The sequence below is a fragment of the Sinocyclocheilus grahami genome, unplaced genomic scaffold, assembly GCF_001515645.1.
Source record: "Sinocyclocheilus grahami isolate Dianchi unplaced genomic scaffold, SAMN03320097.WGS_v1.1 scaffold178.1, whole genome shotgun sequence".
In the NCBI taxonomy this organism is placed as follows: Eukaryota; Metazoa; Chordata; class Actinopteri; order Cypriniformes; family Cyprinidae; genus Sinocyclocheilus; species Sinocyclocheilus grahami.
The window spans coordinates 2,225,790-2,230,782 of NW_015505357.1; the positions used below are offsets into that span (position 1 = coordinate 2,225,790).

The 4,993-nt window shown below is 37.3% G+C and overlaps 1 long non-coding RNA gene across 1 annotated transcript in view; it reads left to right on the forward strand.

The window, feature by feature from the left end:
- LOC107594010 (uncharacterized) overlaps window positions 1–4,299 on the forward strand; it is a 14,952-nt gene extending 10,653 nt beyond the window's left edge. Inside the window, exon 3 of the long non-coding RNA XR_001610135.1 lies at window positions 3,858–4,299. This is a non-coding gene — a long non-coding RNA (uncharacterized lncRNA). The remainder of the gene's footprint in view (window positions 1–3,857) is intronic.
- The last annotated feature ends 694 nt before the right edge of the window (window positions 4,300–4,993 follow it).

Genomic DNA, 4,993 nt, shown 5'->3' on the forward strand with positions numbered 1-4,993 from the left:
CCTCGAAGCATCCTAGGTGTATATGAATTTCTTCTTTCAGACAAATCCATTCGGAGTAATATTAAAAACATTCATAATAAAATGTGCTTCACACGGCTCCGGGGGGTGAATAAAGGCCTTCAACTTGTGGACTGTTCAACTGCAACACCCGCTGACTGCAGCTTGAGAGCTTGGAATAGCCAGGACAATTTTTTATAAAACTCCGACTGGATTCGTCTGAAAGAAGAAAGTCATATACAGCTAGGATGCTTACAGGCTGAGTAAAACACAAGCCAATTTTCATTTTTGGGTGAACTAACCCTTTAAGATTTTTAAAGTGACTTTAGAATAACATTGCAATATTATTATAAATCATATATAAATTGCTTGTAGTAAGAAATGTATTTTCTTTAAAGAATTTTTTTTTTCTTGTTACAAAACGTCATTCCACTCTTTTTTGTTGTTGTTGAAAAGTTCATTTCTGAGGTAGTTGGTACCAGACGAGGGTCTCCTTTGTCATCCTAAATAGATGTCTCAGATGTTTAAATAACCTGATTTTTATTCCATCTGATATGTGGTTGTGCGTGCGCTCATGTGCGTGTTAGGGTGTGCTGGTGCTTTAAGAGCATGGAAATCAGGGTCTCCTCCAAGTGATCTCCAGGGAGTTCAGCTGAGTTTGAAGTACAAATGCTGAATTTATTTAACCTCTTGACAAATATGCATATATCTTCCATTCTTTCAGCCTCATTTCCATAAAGATTTCTCTTAAAGACATCAGGAAGTGATTTTAATTAAGTTTACTGTCAGAGGCTTTTTTTGTCCTTGACAAGTTAGTTATTGTTTAAAATGACAATATTCATTGAGGTTCTCTATGTGCTTACATTTCAGAAAAAGATTGGTGTGTTTGCTACATGCTTTATGATAGAGTGTTAGTTGTATGTCTCTATTATCTGTGAGAATGTGAGAAAATAATCACTCACGATAGGCTCATGTTTTACAATAACGTGTGCTGACAGTTGGTGATGATGGGCTTTGAACCAAATCACAGAAATTGCGTTACCAGAAATCATGCGAGACGTGGAAACTTCTTAAATTGGATGTTGTAATCGAATTGCAATGTTTAAAGATCTCTGTGAAAAACAGCAAATGCAGGCTTGTGTGTGGGGGTTGTTGAAGTGTTTCCTCAATTAAATAGTTTAATGCGTAATATTATTCATGTTTTACATAATCTAATAATGACAGTTATGAAGTATAGCGAGAACTGGGGTTATTGTATTACTTGTGTTTTGATCATTTATTGAGATATTATTTAGTCTGAAGCTTTGAATTGTCAGTCTTTACACGTGACAATATGTAACTTGAGTCAGATATAATTATATATAATTAATCTAGAAGCACATGAAGGTTGGGTGAGATATATATATATATATATGCACACACAGAATTGTGAGATAAAATCTGAATTGCAAGAAAAAAGCCTGAATTCTTTATATCTCGCATTTCTGACTTTTTTCCCTTCAGTATTGCAAGATAAAAGGTCGCAATTACCTTTTTTATTTATTTATTTTTAATAATGTTGCAGAAACGGACTTCAATATACAGTATATCAGGTGTCAAAATACACAATAAAGCCGCCTTATATTACTAATGTCATATTTTAATGCTCCGCAGTTAGATGTGTGTAGGTGAAAAATGCTTGTTGATTTTACGTGAAATATGAGCTATTATTAGTGAGTTTCTTGCTGAAGCTAATAAAGGATGCTAGTGTTACTCCTCATTCCTTATAGTTTTTTATTTCGCCTTCATTCAGTTATTGATTTTCAGGCGTAAAAAAAACAATAAGATCAGATGGTTTTGTGGATGTAGAAACCAAAAAACTTGGTTTAAACCTTTAGGAAATAAAGTGTAATTCATCAGTGGTTCTCAACAAGTGCGTCACTATCCAAAAATGGATCTGATGTGGTTGTTTAGTAGAAACAGACTAAACTGGGCGGATGTTTGCTGTTGCACGTCTTGCAATAGGCTAATATCCCGGGCCACTGCTATTACTGAAGCGTTTATTTTGTGTTTCGGGGAGGGAGGTCGTTCTGGATCCACAGTGGTGCCCAGACAAACATTCATCAGCTCCCGTTCTCCAAGGACAGGATGATACACTCGAAAGCCAATTAGGTGCATTGAGCAGAACGTAAACCATGAGCAAAAGTGTGTTTACACCTCACCTTTGCTCAAGCAATGTAAATAGTCTCAGATACCGGCCCACACCAGCCGGCCCACGTGATGAATCGCACCTCGCCTTCATCTTCAGCCGTTTTGAATGTTCAGCCGGATCTACTGAGCGCACCGCTCTCTTTCTCTTCCCTTCCCACTGAAATATTCTCCCCTCAGAATTGAACAAATGAAGAGTCAGCATTCGCAGGTTAATACAATATCAAAGTATGACAAATTGTTCAAAGGCCGGCCTGGCCGAAACACATCTGCATAAAAGCTGACTGGCAGCAGACCGGAGTCTTTTTGATACTATATCTTCAGACTGACAATCCCAGTGGACTTTAATGCATTTTTTTTGCATAGCATTATCACTGTTCTTTTGCCGTTTTTTTATGCGCACAGATGAATTGTGGCCCAATTATAGAGGTTTTTGTATAAAGGGAGCAGGTAACCTAGCATGAACTTCGGTCTGTGGTTGTGTGATATTTCTTGCCCTGTAGCACGGACGTAAAGATGCGCAAGATGTTTCTTTCAGTAGCTTTGTAGGGAATAACGTCATCCTGACACAACATAAAATCCCCTATGGGTTGAAATGTTGATGTATTAAAGTAGATAGAGCAGTTAGCATAGCTGCAGGAAAAGAAAATCGCTATAGGGCTTCCCTAAACCTACTGTACATGGTGCCATGTGGGACATCGTACCCCGTCATTTCTCTGGGGTTGACACATGTGTCTTATAAATGATTTGTCACTAATGTGAGCAGATGTTTTGTTTTTGATCCCCAGATTTTTTAAATCACCATTTTTTTAAAAACTAATCACTATATAATGATGGCTGAACTTGTTCTATGAGAGTGTTAACTTTTTTGTAACCATTATAATCTCATTCTTCTTCTTTTTTTCAGAAAGCAGATTTATAATTATAACAATTATATTCGATATGTTACTTTTTATTGGGCACAGGATAACATTTTTCTTATTGATTGTTATATTCATTAATAGTAAGTTTTTAGCTAAAATTAATTATAATAAACATATGTGATGTGTGATTATGGTGTTACAGAATAATAAAAAAGTTCAGTTCTTATGAAAAAGAAATATGTTTAGATCATAATCATACATAACATTACTGTTTTTGAACAGTGTATTATATAATTAATATTACATATTTAATAATAATTTAAACAATGTTATGTATGATACTAATGTTACAGTGTAATAAAAAAGTTAATGTCTAATCAATAAAAAATATATTAATATATTTACTTTGTATTCATACATAACATTACTGTTTTTTCAAGCCAATTTTAGAATGCAGATTATTGTGATATATATATAATTAAATAGAATGTATATAATTTTATTCACTTTTTAATAATGCTTATATGTTACACATGATTGTTTTTAACCAGTTCCTGAACACATATTTCTTTTTCAATTATTTATAAAACTTTAAATAAATGTTAATAAATAAGAACTTTGTTTCTGATCGTGCTGTCATCATCATGATAATCACATTATTTATAATAAACATAAAAACGTAACTTTTTTTTATTATGCTGTAAGCATCATAATCACATATCACATTAAAAAGCCCATTTGCAGAATGTAAATGCATGACTATTATGATTATGATTACATTTTTTGCTAATTCTGTCTAGTTGATTCCAGGAGATCCTACAGCACATACAGTGGCTGATAAGGTGATAAGGCCAATTAGAGCTCATTTTTGCCCAGACCTCAGTGTCATCCCCTGTTATTGAACGCTACGGCAGCAGGTGACAAGGTGAGTAATATCAGGCAGCTGTAAGCCACCAGGGAGGGGGTCTCGCACAATTTCTCCCCCCAGAGAGTCGCCCCGCTCCCCTAAGCCACACTGCAGGCTCTGTTAAATGTCAGACATCTCCACAGTTGAAGCCTTAATATCAGACAGCGGGACCGGGACAAAAGATCAACTTGGAGTGCTATGAAAGGATAATAACTATTGTAGCTAAAAATGCTTGCTTTTCTGCTCTAATGAGACGGAGAGCACAGCTTTAAAGCTCACGGTTAAGGCCTAATTAATCACTGTTCGTGGCAGTCTCCTGCGGATATCCATTAGAGTTTTATTTCAGAAGCCACCATGCCTTCAATGGCCCTCCAATTGTTTTGGAGGGTTTTATATTAACCTGAGTGTAGATTGATTGCTCAAGGTATGAATAGAATGCATGTGGAGAAGGATAATGTTCTGCCGTTGTACAATACGGTGCACACAAAAGTCCTGCACAAGTCATGCAGGGTTGTGCATCTACTTTTGCGTGCATTGTGACTGTATCACGGCTGTGTTTGTTGTCTGACATTTTGAAGCCATATTATTTTGCAACAGCTAGCTGAGAGAGCTCATGAAACGAAGCGCTCTACTGTCGTCTATGAGGTGAGAAACGGCACTCACGACCTCTGTCACATCCAGAGGCCCCCCGCGGACAAACCACAGCACCCTTGTTGGGTTCATCCTGGCATAAATTAAAAGCGCCGAACGTAAACAGTCTGTTAATTTTCCCCGATGGCCTGTGGAGGAGATCTCCATCACGGCTGGATGTTCAGCCTCTAGCTGTGCCGAGGGTGGAAATGGCAAAGAGAGGCGGCCGCCCCTGCTGCGTTCACTACAGGAGGGATGCATACAGATTTAGTTCGCTTAATGAAGGCTAATTGTTTGCGAAGGGATGACAAACACTCGGTCGCGCTGTGTTGTCTAATACGAGCAGGTTCCATGAGTTCAGCTGTCATTCTGTGCTTACCGCTCACAGCGATGGCCTCTGCCTGCCTGC